This window comes from Heterocephalus glaber, unplaced genomic scaffold, assembly GCF_053883595.1.
Source record: "Heterocephalus glaber isolate CG9 unplaced genomic scaffold, H.glaber_assembly_v1.0 deba00001429, whole genome shotgun sequence".
Classification (NCBI taxonomy): Eukaryota; Metazoa; Chordata; class Mammalia; order Rodentia; family Bathyergidae; genus Heterocephalus; species Heterocephalus glaber.
Window position 1 is genome coordinate 22,012,376 of NW_028258294.1, and position 18,493 is coordinate 22,030,868.

Sequence of the window (18,493 nt, forward strand, 5' to 3'; positions counted from 1 at the left end):
TTTGGGTTGTCCATGAATACTTTTTCATGCCTGTAGCTCCTTGAACCCAGGAGGTCTTATCAGAAACATGGCCACATGGTTCAAGTAGGACTGAATGTTGAGCCCCTGTATCCACTAGGAACTCGATAGGTCTCCCCTCCACTTTTAGGGTTACCCTGGGCTCGGGGAGGGGTGCCGAACCCCGTCCCCCCTAATCATTTAATTCATCCATAGCCAGGATAGGGGCCTTGGAGCGTCCTTCCTGTTGTTTCTTTTTGGGACAGTCTCTGGCCCAGTGTCCATACTCTTTGCAATGAGCACATTGATTTTTTCCTAACTGGGGGCGCTCTCTGCGTCTCTCTTTGTTTTCTCCTTCCACCGCAATCTTTCTTAGTCTACGTTCACGTTCCTTTTGTCCTCCCGCAGTGGCAGCCAGAAGGATCCGAGCTAAGTTTCGGGTCTGGCGGTCATCAGCTTTTTCTCGTTTCTCCTCTGCGGTTTCTCTATTGTTATACACTTTCTCTGCCACTGTCACTAAGTCCTGAATACTCTTTTCTCCTAACCTATCTACTTTCTGTAACTTTCTCTTAATGTCTGGCGCCGCCTGGTTGACAAAATGTATTATCACAGCTGCCTTTGTCTCAATTGCTTCTGGGTCCATAGGAGCGTACCTACGAAAAGCTTCCTGAATTCTTTCTAGGAAAGCAGCAGGGCTTTCATCTAACTTTTGTTGTACATCCCCTACCTTAGCCAAATTGGTGGGCTTCCTTGCCGCTGCTTTGAGACCTCCCAATAAAGTCTGGCGATAGACCCGAAGCCTCTCCTTACCTTCCGCCGTGTTGAAGTCCCAGTTGGGTCGGGACAGAGGAAAAGAAGTGTTGATAGTGTCAGCATTGGTGGTGGGTTGACCACTGTCACCAGGAACCAATTTCCTGGCCTCATTCTGGATCCTCTCTCGTTCCTCAGTGGTGAACAGGACCTGCAGAAGCTGTTGACAGTCATCCCAAGTGGGCTGATGGGTAAACAAAACAGTTTCTAACAGGTTAATCAAATCTCTAGGGTTATCAGAGAAATTGGCATGTTGTTGGCACCAATTATAAAGATCACTTGTAGCAAAGGGCCAGTAATGGTGAGGCTGGTTCCCATGCTCATCAGGCGGCCCTATCGCTCGCAGCGGACAAACAGTAGAGTCTGCTGGTCCTGCTGGCGAGGCGGTGCGCCAGTGACGAGTATTTTGGGCGGGACCATCACGGTCGCCAGCACCCGGGGCGGGCTCTTTCTCCCTAGCCCCGGCTGGGACTGGGTCATTTCTTTCAGCCTGCTGTTGCGGAAGAGAGGGGAGAGAGTAAGGGGGAGGGAAAATAAGATCTTCTTCGGTCCCTCCCTGGAGGACAGGGTAGAGTGGCGCGGTCGGCTTGGTTTCAGTCTGCTTCTCGTCATCGCGCCCTCTAGGAGTCTTCTTACTGGCTGTCAGGATTAAATCGGGCTGCTGTTGCTGTGAAGGCAAAAAAAGCTTAACCCATGGGGGTGGGTTAGAGATCAGAAATTCCCAAATGGCAATGTAGGGTACCTGGTCGGGATGAAGGATGGCTTTACGAACTCTGCGTATAATTTGCAAATCAAAAGTTCCCTCGGGGGGCCATCCTACCCCAAGGGTGGGCCACTCCGAGCTACAGAGGGTGATGAACTTAGCCTTTTTAATTTTTAAACTTAGGTTACGAGAGCTCTCCCTAACTTCCTTGAAATGATCTTTCATGAGGGAAAGAGGGGTAGTCACAGTCTGTCCCATCGTCTCAGTCCAAGTCAGCACAACAAATAGACAAATAAACACAACAGAAAAACACAAGGCGAGACAAAACCGTCCTCCGCCCGATCGGAGGCAATGCAAATGGGACGACGGCCTCGTGCCATGCCGCGGGAGCGACCCGCACCGTCCCTCCAGGAGTCTCACTGACTCGTACTCTTGGGGCACTCCGTCCCCACCAGCGGAATCCGGAACGTCTTCCAGGATCCCGGGTCGGCGGCCCTTGCAGCGCGTCTGCCTAGACCGTCTGCCGACCTTCCCAGAAAATAGGCCCAGACTTTACAAACACAAAAAACACTCACCAGCCGGCGTTGACCCTCCGGTATGGGAGTCCTGAAGGTCTTGGGATCCTGGACGAGCCCCCAAATGTTGTGCCCAGATTGTGAAGTCCCAAAGACCACCAGGAGGCCGTTTCCGATGTAAGCACACAAGGGTCGTTTATTCAAGCTTAAGCAGGGACTCTCAAGTGTCACCGACACAGCGGATCAAGATTGAGAGCCCTGAGTCCCTAACTAGCAGGGTTTTTATTGAGAATACAACAAGCTTTGGTTATTAGTAGCCAGGTGATTGGTTAATACTTAATACATATGAAGTGTAGGGTTTTGGTTGGCTAGGCTTTGGGGGTCGAAGGGGATTACGTATTGGTTTTTGTGAGGGAGAAAGGGGCAAAGATTAACGGCCAGTTGTTACATACTGATCGTTAGCAGACCCACTAACTAATGGCCGCATCTATCTTGTGTGGATAGTTAGCTCATTAACTGCTTATCTTATAGATAGTGTGCCTGGAACGCTCTTTCCCCGGGTACGCAGGTGGTTGGGTAATAAACTCAGGAATTTCAAGTGGTGAATTCCTAGTTTAAGCACAAATTTGAGAGAACAAAGGAGATGGCTCCAAAATGGAGTCATTTTGGTCCCACAGGGACTAGTGCAATTTAGATTTTATGCAGGACAATTTCACTGTGTTAAGCAGAATGAACCTGGATACCTGATAAAGTATTATTTTGGGTGTATGAGTGAGGTTTAGATCTGGAAAACTTAATAGGAAATCTTCACTTGATATGTACTTGATAGGTCTTCCACTACCTCAGCAGCTATTATGTATAGTAGCTGCCCTCTTCCTATGGTGCCTTGCCCCCTCCCCTGTGTGATGTCATGCCAAGATGGTTGCTTCCACCAAAGAACAAACCCTTCTTCCCAGCATGCCCCTGGTCCCACCTAGAGAGTAACCTAATACTGGCTCACCTCCTACCACCTAGTGATATCACCGGCTTCTCCACTCCCTGATCACTACCTCACTCAACCCCAGCTCAGCCCCTACAAGCCCCACCCTTGTCTCTATAAAAGACTCTCCCTGCCCCGGCCATGTTGCTTTTGTTTCTCCTTTGTTCAGAGACTGCCTGGCAGATCTATTCCCCTAATAAAGGCTTGTTGTGGCCTGGTCTGGTCTTGGTCTTTGGCCCTTTTACCTGACAATACTGAATTACAGAAAAATTTTAAAAAGATCAACACAGTATAAAAAGTGTGTGTGAACATATTCTCTGAGGACAGATATGGCCTAAAAGAAAAAGAGCTGCTATTTATCATAATTTAAGACTTCAAACTATTATAGATAGATGAGCTAGATGGAAGTATTATAGGAAGTCAGATAAGTCTTTGAGAGGGCCAAGACAAAGGTGAAACACACCACAGCTCCACATCAGCTGGAAACCAGGCCTCATGATGGAGACAAGATGACCAGACCCCACATTCTTCTTCAAAGAATTGGGCTTAGTGAAGTATAGATAGGCATCGACCATCCTTGGGGTGACCAGAGACCTCTGGACCCACCACATCCTAGGAGAACCATTGTTCTTCCCATCCACGCTTGCTATGTGACTTGCTTCCCAATTGGACCACCATTACCTAAGTAACTATACTTGTAACCTTATTGGATGTTCATGGCTGTGGCCCACATTGTACCTATGTGGGCTTCACCCTATAAAACTTCTTTGTAAAGTGAGGTCCTTGGCTACCCACTTGGGACCCCTCCTGTTCCTCAGGAGCTTTCCTATCAATAAATATCTTCCTACTTTTATTCTTTGTCATTCCTAGGACTTATTCTTCAATTCCTAGAGAACAAGAACTAGGCTTATCATACAGTTAACAGATTGGGAGACGTAATATTTCATATTTCATATTTCCCATGACAAAACTATAGTTAATGATCCTGAAAGTCAGTCAGTTCTCACAGACTACCTCTATTCCTTTACACTTTCATGAACAATTTTTTTTTTATTTTAAAATTTGCTTTGTTTTTAAGTTTTCCCCAACTGTTTTAAATTTTCAGCATTAGTTTTTACAATTCACTGTGCTATGTGTTTCATCTTTATATCTTATGCAATATTTTATGCATACCTTGCATAAAGACTTTTAGAGAGCACTAATTTATGTGATCCATTTAATTTTGCTAGTTGGACTCCGCAAAAGTGTATTATCACAATCACAGCATAGATTTTGTATGTAAACATTGTGTGAGTGAATAAAGGCATTGAAACTTCCTCAGTAAATGAAGAGATGTCATTTTATACTTTTGCACTTGTTAGAGATACAATTTCTCAAGATCTCAGTTCTTTGGGCAACTGCATATTTAGTGGTGATCCACTGCAGTTTTTGATAAATTTTGTCAAAAATTTTATAAACCTATATCCACACAACTAACAAGCATAATGATTGTTCTGTATTTCACTTTTTTCCTATTTCTTTATGAATATGGTTCAGTTGCTCATAATTTGTCTGCTCATAATTGCTATTCCCATGCAACTGTCCTTTTTATGCCTGAGTATGTATGTTACAAAATTATGTATGTTATTGTCTACTTTACTGTGTACAGTAGCCTATGAACTAGTGTGTTACATTTTTGTGTTTCTAAAATAAAACCCCTTAAAATATAAATAAATATTTTTTAGAGAATTAAAAAGAATTTCCAGAATTAAACTTTTGGGACTTTGACATTTTGAGATTTTAGACTTAAGAGATTTAGATTCTTCAGAATTTTAACATTGGAGTTCATGACATTCAGGTTATAGCCCAAACCTGACTTTCTCATTCTTGTGGCTTCCCTATTCTTTAAGCCTTCCTGGTTCTCTCCTAGAATTATCTGCATCCAGTATCAGATGGGGGAAAGTATAGAGAACCATATAGAAGGAGTCTTTGGGCCAAATCTAGAAGTGATCATTTCATTCACAGAGTCCATTTATATGGCTGTGCAGAACCATAGGGAAAGCTAGGAAATGAGGTCTTGCAATTTACTCAAGAGATGGAGGAAATGAGTGGGTGAACATATGGTAATATCTGCCACACAGAGCTTCATGGTTTAGAAATAAAAACTAAGAGATATATCCTTACGATATAGTGGGTGATTGACTATAAAATGGATGAGAATTCATAAAAGAATTGAAGGTGGAGGAATGTTCAGTTTTCTCATCAGTAAGTATTTAGCTTGCAAATGAGGACAAGCATAAGAAATAGCAATCAAATAGTTTTAATGTATTTAAATGACTACTGTTTATTGATTGCTTACTATGTTTATATCACTATTAACAGTGGATAAGGACAAAAACTTCAGATCCTCATTTTTTAAAATGAAGAAACCTAATTAGACAGCTAAGTACCTACTTGAGTCACACAACTAGTAAATAAAACACCTTAACCTTAACTCTTGCCCATCCAATCTCTTAATGTAATACCAGCACTCATCCCTCTCTATCCAGGAGGAATGAGAACATAAACACCAAGGGAAGAAGGGTCTAAATAAGGAAATGGTGAAAAAATGCCTAGAGTGGTTAAATAAATAAGAATTGAGTAATACTGATTTGAAATTCATTTCTCCACAAAATATATTTTCAACAAAGTCTTATTGATCAATGACTTCTTAATAGTCACAGTCCTAGGAAGTGGGAACACAGTGGCAAGCAGGATTTCTGCCCTTAGGGGGTGTACTGCTCAGTGGCCACACTAAGGTAGCAGTAGGATACAGATTACAAAGGAGCTAGTGAAACAGAAGAGACAACCAGAGAGTGTGACTCCTGATTTTGACCTTGCCCCCTCCAGTGTTGGGATCTAGAAAGACAGAGACAACATCCCATAGTTCTGTGTCTTACATAAAGGCTTATTCTCTGAGGTATCCCTTTCTGGCCTTACCTATTGAAAACTTCTTATAAATAGAGGATCTGACAAACTCAGGCTCAGTAGGATATTAATGACTCACAAAACTCATCTGCTAATTTCTTAGGGATATTTGAATTGTTCAGTGTGCAAGAAATCACAATTTAAATAAATAAATCACTGTGTTTTTAGATACCATTGGGAAGATGAAGACAAAATTTTATAAAGGCCAGAAATACCTTTTTGACCCTGAAATTACATCACAAAAGCAGCTACTGTTGACAGATCTTGTTTTTAAGAGAGACCAGTCAAGAGAGGACTGAGCTGTGGGATTATAAAACCTTTGAAAAATCTTTCATGTGTGAACAAGGTAGGGGCAAGCCCTTCATTGATATAGTGCTGAAATCTGTATCGTGTACTTATACTGAACACCCACGAGCTTCATGTATAAATCACAAGAGCCTTCTGAGGACTCTAGGAGGGAAAACAGAAATGGAGATTGTGGATTTAGAAGGGATAAATAAAAAAGCCTGCTGGCTGCTTAGGTTTGGGTCCCCCCAGGATGGGCACATTTTGGTGGGTTAGACATATTTCTAAGTCTGTTCTTACCTTTATTTATCTCTAAAGGTTATGCAGTTGATGGATCAAGTCTAGGAGACTGAATGAAGTCCATCATGCTTCCTCAACACATAGGGATTGCTTCACAACCAGAAAGAGCTCTTAATTTTGCAGGGAACTATGGCTGACAAAAGGATCTAGATATTGAAGGTCAGTTGATCAATATGTTGTTTTTTGAAAAGAAATTCTTTGTGGGAGGCAGCATATGTAAAATGTCATTAAAGGATCTCCACATAATACATTAAAGTGTTATTATTCTGTATCTTACAGTATCATACCATCCAGAGGAAACTGAGAGACTCAACTGCAGTTCAGGTGTCCATCTCTTCTAAGATGCCAAAGACACACTGATATGTTTGTGTTTGTTGACTTCTTTCTTTCCATACCCCTGAAGATCATACTATATTTGCAAATGTGAAAGATTAGCTTGTCTCTTTTGTTATAGGCCAGTTTCAAGTGTGCAACAAAGCCACAAAGATTGACCTTGGGTAACTCAAAATTACTGACAATAAGTTTAAAGATCATCTCAAGCAGAATGACTATGGTAGTTGATTAAGTATTGCTATTGTGTGCTCATTCTTAATATTTAGATACTCAATGTGTGACTTTATATTATAGTGCTGAATGTATTGACTCTAGGCTAGTATATATTTCTGACAAATAAAATTTCACTCAAAAGGCTCCAATAATGTTTAATTTCAGATAGCAGCGATAATTCCAGCTAGTTTATGAAGAAAGGGACATAATACAGAGAACTAGCTTGGTATAATATTGATCAAAGTGCTTGAGAAAACAACTTTTAGAATAGGCCATTAAGAATAACTGCAGAGGGCCGGGAATTTAGCTCAGTGGTTTCACCACCTGCTGCTCAAGCGCAAGGACCCGAGTTCGATCCCTGGTACCAAAAAAAAAAAAAAAAAAGAATAACTGCAGAAAAAAAGTAATAATCTATAGAGCCCCCTCACTAAGAGAGTTGTTTCCCTGGCACTGTTTACAAGCCAGAGAATGAGGAAACTATGAGTCAGACCACCTCTAGTTTATATTACCTTGACTGTAACCTAGGTAATCCTTATTAGAGATGTTAGTTCTAGCCCCAGGTGCCTGCTACAAACTCCATCAATGATGGAAGGGTTCATGTACTACTTCTGTTTCTATTAATTCATTTCTAAAACAGATTTTGTGCAATTATAGCTAAGTGGCATCATCCAAGTCACATTCCTAACTAGATTGCAAGGGAATCTGGGATATACTGTATTGCTCTTAGTTTCTCAGCCTTATTGGAGAATACAAAGGTGTTGGGATAGATATCGATTGTGTATAAGGCAATTGGCTGGTCATACCCCATCCAATTACCTGTAGAAATTACTATTTTTAAACCTTACAGGGAATGCAAAAACAAATAAGCCAGATTCTGTCAAGAGAATCTAGGTACAATTTAATAGGGAAGAAGAGATGAGTTAATTGTTTTATATGCTGGAATGGTCATGAGTCTGGGTCACATTTTCTTCTGATTTACTTATAAAGCATATTTTTCTTATCATATCATTTAACAATCAGTATCGTAATTGCTGATTGTCTTACCTGTGTATGCAGTAGGGTATTAGCTATTGAAGGCAGTGACCAAATGTTATCTTGCTCACTGTTAAATAGTTAATTTTTTTTTTTTTTTAAAGATTTACAAAAAACAGCTTTATGGGACTAAGGGACAGAAGCATCATAGTAGGGAAAGGAGGTTGGGGACAGCAAACACATCCAGTAGAATTCAGGTATAAAAACATCCAAATAAGTTCACAGAACACAGAGGAACCTGACAGAATTTTCCTGAGCTATGATAAAAGGGTCAGGGCAAAGAGTAAGTGGGGCACAGTGGGTTATTCTGAACTTGTTCAAATTTAATTCTGTAGTGAATTCTTCTAAGTTTGTGGTTTTAAAATGTCATTAAGAAGGTAACAGCTTTTTAAATACTCTTTTGCCTTCTGTTTCCAGGTGTCTTAGATTAAAAACTGTAGTAGTATAAATTTCACAGGATGGAAGAACAGTCTCTCGATACAGGTGAGGCAATTAGCTAGATGACAGACGGGCTTACACAGTAAGTGAGAGTCTATACTTCTTGGCCTTTCCTTTGACCACTCTTAAGTCTCTGACCTACCAGCGGTGGCAGTTTATTTCCTCTGGAAGAAACTAGTAATGGACATTTGTCTATTGGCTTTGCCCAGAGCAGCAGCCCCTTTCTTGGGACCGTTTCATCCCTCTTTGGCCTCTTTCTTCACAGTCATGGCAGGGGATCTGTGTCCAGAGGATGTCTTTCTCTTAAACTCCTCTTCACTGTCTGTGCAAGATTCACTCTTGTAGAATTTTTCAGTCACTATGCAGCCTTCCATATCCACAAAGGTTTTAGATTTCAGTACTGTGGGACTGCATAACTCTGTAATCATAAAACTCCCCTAGCCCCAACTGTGATTGAATGTGAGTAAATAAAGATGCTTGTTAGTTCCAGGACACTAGATAAGATCTGTATTAACCATAAGGTCCCAAAGTAAATTACTCAACTCTTTGTTCGAAACTGATGTTCCAGACACCACTATCTATAGAACAATCTACAAACATCTGCTGACCATCAGTACATGTCAGCTGACCAGTAACCTTTGTTCCTCTTCTGTAAATTTCACCTGTTAACTTCCCCTGCAACCCCCTATAAAAAGAGCCTCGGACTCTGGGCTAGTCGCCTCTCTAAGATACTTTGCTTTGGGAGTGCCGTCTGGCCAGACTAAGGTCTGTTTTACTTTCCAACTTGTCCAGTGTGTTCCTTCCCGGGTGTTCTTCACTGCAGTCAGCTCCTCAGAGCATTTGGTAAGGCCCTCAGTCTTACATTTTGGAGGCCCCGCTGGGATCCCTGGGTGTTCTTCGCTGCAGTCAGCTCCTTGGAGCGTTTGGTAAGGCCCTCTGTCTTACAGTACATGCTTTCATTTTCTTTTGTTTTTTTCCACTTGAGTCCTTGACAGAAGGGGGTTTAGGCTCAGTCTTTGGCTCTGGATCAGGAGGTGGAGATATGGGAGGAGGCGGGGATGGTGACTCAGCTTCATAAGTCCCAGGAGAGTCTGGGATGACTTCATCTTCACTGGTATCAGACTGAGGAAGTTTAATTCTTCTCTTTTTCTTCACATTTCCAGTTTCCTTTGTTTCATCATTAGATAACTGCATTCGCTTCCCCCTATTGCATTTTTTTTTTCCTTCTGCTGCATCTTAACAGGCTGTAATTTTTTGCTGGATTTCTTCAGGTCTACAGGAGTTGCCAGCTTTGGTTCAGTGACAGACACTGGAGCTTGCTCCACTATTTCTTCTTCTTTCACTGCTTGTTCTGAGTCCAAATTGACTTGAAGTTTATTCATAGCAGCTTTTCCAAAAAAATTGCTCATCATATTCCCTTTTCCAGTGCTTTGCTGCCAGCTGAAGATGCATTTGTTACTTCTTTAGCCTCTGTTTTGGTTTCCTAGTTGGTATCTTGGGTTTTAGTAGCACCTTTAGAGGCAAACATTCCCATAATTCCTTTGGGTTTCTGGGAAACCTGTTTGGAGGGAGGTGGGCCATGACCATTGGTGGTCAGCTCATTATTGGCTGGTGTCTCATTTGATGCCTGAAGATTTGACTGCTCAAATTTTCTGGAAGATGAGGATTCTGCAGGAACTCTAGGAACTGCAGCTGCACACTGTATGGCACTAAACTTGCTGCATTTCTGCAAGTTGCTTTTAAGGATGTCATAGTCAATACTGAACAGAGGCCCACTGTCCTTTAGCATAGCTTTCTGGATGCTGTACACATGGATGCTGGCAGTCATAGCTAGCTTGGACTTCACTGCTTCTAATTTATCTTCTCTCACTACTGCAACCTTGTGGAAAGAATGTCCATTCTGAATGAAACTGCCAAACACCAAATAGGTGACATGCAGTTGGGCTCCTGAATTCTCCTTCCATTTCCTTTCAACATAATCATACAGCATCTGTTTGGCTTGGTTAACATGAACACCTAGTGTATAGCTCAGCCACTTGTATGTTACTATCTTGTTCTGGTCCATGACAAACTTGTCTATATTTTCCAGATAAAGCTGGTCTGCCATGGTGCTATAGTGATGGGTGCCATCAGCTCTGAAACCCGGTCTCAACTCTTAAATAGTTAATATTTAATCCAGTGCAAATAAACATTTGTTGAATGGATGAATAAGTCAAAAATATTCCAAATAGGACTGAAAATTATAAACTCTAAGAATGTAGGTACTTAATATATAATATAGAATAAAATATTTTCTTCCTGACAGCTCTCTAAACTAGAGAACCCTAAATAATACATTGAACACTGTTGTTAAGCGGTTATATTTCCTCATTATGGGATACTAGTTCTGCATTCTTTGATATGACAAAGAATAGCTGGGAAATCTAGACACATTTAATTTTCTTTGCTAATTATGTGCCACATGAATGAAGCATAATGCTAATTGTGTAAAATGTTAGATTCATAGTTATTACGATTTAGACCTAAAATGACCCCCCAAAATTTTGTGTTTAGAAGCTGGGCTTTTGGAAGGTGACTAGATCATAGGGATAATATACTCATCAGAGGATTAGTCTGTGTATGAGTTTATAGCTGACTGTGCTGCTCAGAGGTGAGGCCTGCTCTGAAGAGGTTGGTCACAGGGGACATGACTTAGATGGGTGTATTTTTTTAGAAAATTTCCATCAGTATTTGTTTGTGATACATAATGAAGATATTCATTGTAGGGTATTTCTACATATATATATATATATATATATATCACATTTTGATTATTTTTACTTCCATTTCCCCTCTCCTCTCTCATTTGTCCTCATCCTGAGATTCCTTTGCCATCTCTACAAGTCTGTATAATTGTCCCCAGCTCCTCCCTTCTCTTTCTTCCTCCTAGCTGCCATGAGGTGAGCAGCTTTCCTCTGTCAGGCCCTTCCATCACGTGATTTCTGCCTGGAAAATACCAATCATGGAATGAACCTACTGAAACTCTGAGCCAAAATAAGCCTCTCCTCCTTTAAATTGTAGCTGTCAGGTATTTTGTCCCAGTAATGGGAAAACTACTACAATAGTCAAAATTGCTCATTGTTTTTTTTTTTTTGGTACCAGGGATCAAACATTTGACAACATTTGACACTTACTCTGTATTTATGAAAAAAAATCACTTAAATATTAACAATAAAAGGAGACTGGGGATTTTTTTTTTTGTTAAAATTCTTTTATTAGTACATTGTAGGTATACAACACAATTACATTTTTCATTGGGAATTGTACCTTTACATATGCATCTTGGTTCTTATTTTTTCCCCATTCCTAGCCCTCCTTTCACACCCTCCATCCTTCCCTATTTATAAAGACTTTATTTCCATTTTTTCCATTTCTCAGAATTTTTCCTTTTCCTTCTTTCCTTTCCCCTGCCCCTCCCACTACCCCTACCCCTTTGGACCATTTCTTCCTATTTTGCATTATCAATTATTCATTCTAATCATTGGTACATTTTAGGTATACAATATAATGACATTCATCATTGGAAATTTGCACCTTTACATAGTCTCTCTTGGTTCCCATCTTTCACCCTTGCCCAGTCCTCCCTTCAAAACCTCCATTCCTCCCTATTTACAAAGATTTTGTTCCTATTTTTCCAGTTTCTCATATTAATTCCATTCCCTTCTTTACTTTCCCCTACACCTCCCACCTCCTTCCTCTTTGCCTGTTTAAATGCTATTTCACATTACCTATCATACATTTCAGTCCCCATTTACACTTTCAGTTTCTCACACCAGAGAAACTATTCGGTATTTATACATGTGTATCCTATTTATTTCACTTAAGAGTATCACCTCAATGTGCATCCACTTAGCTATAAATGTCTCTAATTTCTCATTTTTTGTGGCTGAGTAGTACTCCATTTTATTAAAAAACCACATTTTCTTTATCCAGTGTCCAGTTGATGGGCATTTGGGCTGTTTCCAAGTTTTAGCTATTACAAACTGTGCTGCTATGAACATGGGTGCACATATATCACTGTGGTATGATTCTTTTAATTCTTTGGGGAAGATCCCCAGCAGTGGAATAGCAGGGTCAAATGGGACTTCCAGTCCTAGTTCTTTGAGGTATCTCCATACTGATTTCCACAGTGGTTGCGCTAGTCTGCATTCCCACCAGCAGTGGAGTAGGGTTCCTCTTTCCCCACAGCCCCACCAGCATTTGTTATTGGTTGATTTCATGATAGCAGCCATTCTTTCTGGAGTGAAGTAGAATCTCAGTGTTGTTTTCATTTGCATCTCTCAAATGACCAGTGATGTTGAACATTTTTTCATGTATTTATTTGCTATTTCTACTTCTTTGTCTGAGAAATGTCTGTTCATTTCAGATGCCCATTTTAGGATTGGGTTTTTTAATTTGGGAGGTCTGATCTTTTTAAGTTCTTTATAGATTCGAGATAGTAGACTTTGTCTGAGGAAAAGCAGGTGAAGATTTTTTCCCACATTGTGGGTTGTCTCTTCACACTGCTGGTGGTTTCTCTTGCTGTGCAGAAGCCTTTTAATAAGAGGAGATCCCACTTGCTGATTGTTTGTGCTAGTTCACAGGCAACAGAGGTTTTGTTCATAAAATCTTTTCCTACACTGATGTCTTCAAGGGTTCTACCTAACCTCTGTTCCAACTGGTTTAGAGTCTCTATTTTAATATTTAAATCTTTAATCCATTTTGATTTTAGTTTAGTGCATGGTGAAAGATATAGGTCTAGTTTTAATCTTTGGCAAGTTGAAGCCCAATTTTTCCAGCACCATTTATTAAAGAGGCTATCTTTCCTCCAGTGAGGGTGTTTGGCTCCTTTGTCGAAGATGACATGGCTGAGTGTGTCTGGAGATGTTTCTGCATCTTCTAATGTGTTCCACTGCTCCTCAGGTCTGTTTATTTGCCAGTACAATGCTGTTATTATCACAGTAGCTTTGTAGTAGAGTTGCAGGTTGGGGACTGTGATACCCCCTGCCATGTCTCTGTTACCTAGAATTGCTTTTGCTATTCTGGGTCTCTTCTTGTTCCAAATGAATTTGTGGATTGTTTTCTCAAGGTCCATGAAGTATACTGCTGGAATCTCAATTGGAATTGCATTAAATCTATATAGCAGTTTTGGAAGTATGGCCATTTTCACTAGATTAATCCTTCCTACCCAGGAGCAGGGGATGTCTGTCCATTTTCTGATATCATCTTCAATCTCTCTTTTCAGATTGCTATAGTTTTCAGAGAAGAGGTCTTTGATTTCTTTCATTAGGTTGATTCCTAGGGATTTCAGTTTTTTGGATGTTATTGTGAAAGGAGTTATTTTTCCTATTTCTCTCTCAGTGAGTCTGTCATTGGTGTAGAGGAAAGTTATTGATTTTTGTGTGTTGACCTCGTAACCAGCTACTTGACTGAATTTGGTTATTAAGTCTAGAAGACTTTTGGTGGAGTTCTTGGGGTCTTCTATATACAGTATCATGTCATCTGCAAATAATGACAGCTTGACTTCTTCATTTCCTATCTTTATTCATTTTATTTCTTTCTCTTGTGTGATTGCCATGGCTAATGTTTCCAAAACTATATTAAACAAGAGTGGTGATTGTGGACATCCTTGTCTTGTTCCTGATTTTAGTGTGAAGTATTTCAGTTTTTGACCATTTAGTATGATATTGGCTGTTGGTTTTTCATAGATGGCTTCTATCAGTTTGAGGTAGAGAGCATCTCTTCCAATTTTTTGTAGGGTTTTTTTTTTTATCATAAATGCATGTAGGATTTTGTCAAATGCTTTTTCTGCATCTATGGAGATAATCATAGGATTTTTGTTCTTGGCTCTGTTAACATAGTGTATTACATTGATTGATTTGTGTATGTTGAACCATGCCTGCATCCCTGGGATGAATCCCACTTGATCAGGGTGTATGATCTTCTTGATGATATTCTGTATTCTATTTGCCAGTATCTTATTAAGGATTTTTGCATCTATCTTCATTAGTGAGATTTACCTATAGTTCTCCTTTTCAATTGGGTCTTTCTCTGCTTTGGGGATCAAAGTGATGCTTGCTTCCAGGAATGAATTTGGGAGTATTGTTTCCCTTTCAATTTCATTGAAGATTTTAAACAGTAGTGGCAGAAGTTCCTCTCTAAATGTCTTGTAGAATTCAGCAGCGAAGCCATTAGGGCCTGGGCTTTTCTTAGTTGATAAGTTTCTAATTACATTTTCAACTTCTTTGGTTGATATTGGGTTGTTCAGAATTTTTAGGTCTTCTTCATTCAATTTTGGTAATTTATATGTATCTAGGAATCTGTCCTTTTCTTCTGTGTTTTCCATCTTATTGGAATATAGTTTCTGGAAGTAGGTATTGATGATCCTCTGGATTTCTACTGGGTCTGTTGTAATTTCACCCTTTTCATTCTTAATTGCATGATTTGGGCCTTTTCTTTCCTTTTTCTGACAAGGTTGGCTAAGGGTTTGTCAATTTTGTTGATTCTTTCAAAGAACCAACTCTTGGCTTCATTGAATTTTTGTATCATTGTCTTAGTCTCCATTGCATTGATTTCTCCTCTGATCTTTATAATTTCCTCCCTTGTATGAGCTTTGTGGTTGTCCTGCTCTTCTTTTTCTATAAGCTTGAGGTTCAGCATCAGGTTGTTTCATTGGGCTTGTTCTGTTTTCCTAATATGCATAGTCACTGCTATGAATTTCCCTCATAAGACTGCTTTCATTGTGTTCCATAGATTCCAATATGTTGTATTGTCATTGTCATTTAATTGAAGGAACTCTCTGATTTCTTCTTTAATTTCCTCTGTGACCCATTGGTTATTCAGAAGTGTGTTGTTCAATTTCCAAGTGTTTATGAAATTCTTGCAGTTTCTTTTGCTATGGATCTCCAAGTTCATCACACTATGGTCTGATAATGTACAGGGGATAACTTCAATTCCTTTGTGCTTGCTGAAAGATGTTCTATGTGTGAGTATGTGTTCTATTTGGGAGAATGGCCCATGTGCAGCTGAGAAGAATGTGTATTCCAATTTAGTGGGGTGGAAGACTCTGTAAACATCTGTTAAGTTCATTTGTTCAAGAGTTTGATTGAGTTCTAATATTTCATTACTTATTTTTTGTCTAGTTGATCTATCTATTTGTGACAGTGGGGTGTTGACATCCCCACTACAATTGTATTAGTGCAAATATGACTTTTCATGTCCATTAGTATTTGTTTTATATAGTTGGGTGCACTAGTGTTTGATGCATATATGTTTATGATTGTCATCTTTTCCTCTTTGATTGTTCCCTTTACAAGGATGTAGTGTCCTTCTTTATCTCTCTTAATCCATGTTGGCTAGAAATCTACTGGATCTTCAAAGAAGATAGCTACTCCTGCTTTTTTGGGGGTTCCTATCACATGGAGTATTGTTTTCCACCCTTTAACTTTCAGTCTGTGAGTTTCCTTTTGAATGAAGTGTGTTTCTTGTATGCAGCATATTGTTGGATTTTGCTTCTTGACCCATCCTGCCAGTCTGTTTCTTTTGATTGGTGAATTGAGACCATTAACATTGATGGTTATAACAGAAACGTATTGACTTGTCATTGCCATGACTTTTTCTTTTTGTTGGGTTCTCCCCCTTCACATTTAATTTCTTGTCATGCCTGATGGGTTCATTCTGCTTTGCTTCCTGGGGTTGTGATCCTCAATGTCTGTTCCTAGGATATTGTGTAAAATTCTTTGGAGTGCTGGTTTGATATTCACAAAGTTCCTAAGGTGCTCTTTGTCATGAAAGTATCTTATTTCTCCATCCATTTTGAAAGATAGTTTTGCAGGGTACATCAATCTGGGTTGGAGGTTGTTTTCTTTTAGGGCTTGGAATATGTCACCCCAAGCTCTTCTTGTCTTGATGGTTTGTGTTGAGAAGTCTGCTGTGATTCTGATGGGCTTTCCTTTGTATGTGATTTGTTTCTTTTCTCTGACTGCTTGGAGAACTTTGTTCTTCTGTTGAGTTTCTGGAATCTTAACAATTATATGCCTATGTGTAGATTTTTTTTGATCAAGGCTAGCTGGAGTCCTATATGCCTCACTTATGTGTATGTCAAGCTCTTTTCCCATGCTTGGGAAGTTTTTTTACCATTACTTCTGCGAAGATTTTTTTAATTTCATCTGCACTCTCTCCTGTTTCTTTATTGATTCCAATCAGTCTTATGTTATTCTTCTTTGCATCATCTAGCAGTTGCTGGATTGATTTCTCATGTTCCCTTATAAGTTTGAAGCAATTTTTCTTTTCCTGGTCATTAATTGCAATCTTATCTTCTATATCTGAAATTCTGTCCTCACATTGGCTCATTCTGCCATGTAGACTTTCAGTGGAGTTTTTCATGTCCTGGAAATCTATTTGCATCTGTTTTATGGATTCCATTTGTTTCTTATGTTGGGATTTGATCATGTTCCTGAGATCCTCTCTAGATTTATTAATCATGTCTTGAACTAGGGGCACAATTTCTCCTGTTATCTGAGAAATTATTTCTGATTTCATTTTTTCCAGATCCCCTTTTGTTGCCAGTTCAGTGGGTCCAGATGGTTGAGTACCAGAGTGTTCCATCTCATTTCCCTTTGGGGTTGCTGTAGGTGATCTGGACGTCTGGTTTTGAGACTTATTTATGTGTTTTCTCATTTCAACTGGGGGAGGCAGGGGGGTGCTGTTGGTGCCCACTTGGCTCACCTCCTCTGATCTCAGAGAGGTGGGCCAGGGGCCAAGTGTGTCAGTAGGAATGGTGGCCCAAATGCCCCTTTCTCTGCTGGGATTGGCTGGATTTTTGGCGGCCCAGAAGCCCCTTCCTCTGGACCAGCAGCAGTGGTCCAGTGGCTCAGAAGCCCCTACCTCTGGACTGGAATTCTTTAAATGCTAAGAACTTGGTTAGCTCCAGTACAGTGGTCTGGTGGTCTGGTGTCCTCTGCATCGTTGTAGTGTGGAACCAGGTGCCTGTACAGAGAAGAGGCCAAAAGAGCGGGGAGGGTGGGGGTTCCAGTGGATTGCTGCCAGGGCACGGGCTGATTCAGTGTTTTCAGTGTGACTTTTGACCTCGGGACCACATCCGCAGACCTGCCTGTCTGCAGCGGGCTGATTTGGTGTTTTCAGCGCAACTGCCCATTCTTAACTACTTCTTGGGATAGACAATCCAAGACATTACTCAATCTGGGATGATACTTGGCTATAAATAATATTTACAGTACCATTTACTGCTTCTATTATACTGTTAAGTACCATTAAGAGTACATAATAAGCATGAATTAGAAGGCTCAGTGCTTTATATGCATTACCTTATGAAAATTAATTTAAAATCACAACAGTTTATGAGGCAAGGTATTATTTTAACCAGTTTTTTTTTTTTTTTTTTTTTTTGAAACCAGGGCTCGAACTCTGGTCCTTCTGCTTGTGAGGCAGGTGGCAGAACCACTGAGCTAAATCCCCGGCCCCAATTTTAACCAGATTGAAGGCTGCTAAAACCTAAGCATGGCATCTTTGAATAACTTGCCCAATATTATGGTGTTGGTGAACTAATAATCCAATTACATGGGATTCAATAATATGGAAACTCTCAAGTCTATACTATCTGATCCCAAAATCAGTGTTCATTACTGCTTTTGTGAGTTTCAGGTTGTCCTTATTCTGTTAGAAAATTCTTCTTATTACAAATATTAAGTATATAGTGATATCTTATTTTTTCTGATGGTTTTCTACACAGTAATTATTTTCAGATTAAAAATTCTCACCATAGCCATAAAGAATTCCTACTTTTACATTAAACACTTTTAAATAGAGACTTAGAATGCATAAAGCCAAGCCTTCAGTGAGGCATTTTGACTCTAAATGCTGATCTTGTGGTTTTTTTATCATAATCCTTCTCACAATGAAATA

At 39.9% G+C, this 18,493-nt stretch overlaps 1 long non-coding RNA gene and 1 pseudogene across 1 annotated transcript in view; one reads left to right on the forward strand and one right to left on the reverse strand.

Moving 5' to 3' along the window:
* LOC147827907 (uncharacterized) overlaps positions 1-7,808 on the forward strand; it is a 68,355-nt gene extending 60,547 nt beyond the window's left edge. The window contains exons 3-4 of the long non-coding RNA XR_015451645.1: positions 6,554-6,694; positions 6,815-7,808. This is a non-coding gene — a long non-coding RNA (uncharacterized LOC147827907). The remainder of the gene's footprint in view (positions 1-6,553; positions 6,695-6,814) is intronic.
* Positions 7,809-8,451: 643 nt separating this feature from the next.
* Positions 8,452-10,698, reverse strand: LOC101702119 (DNA polymerase delta subunit 3-like; annotated as a pseudogene).
* Positions 10,699-18,493: the final 7,795 nt, after the last annotated feature.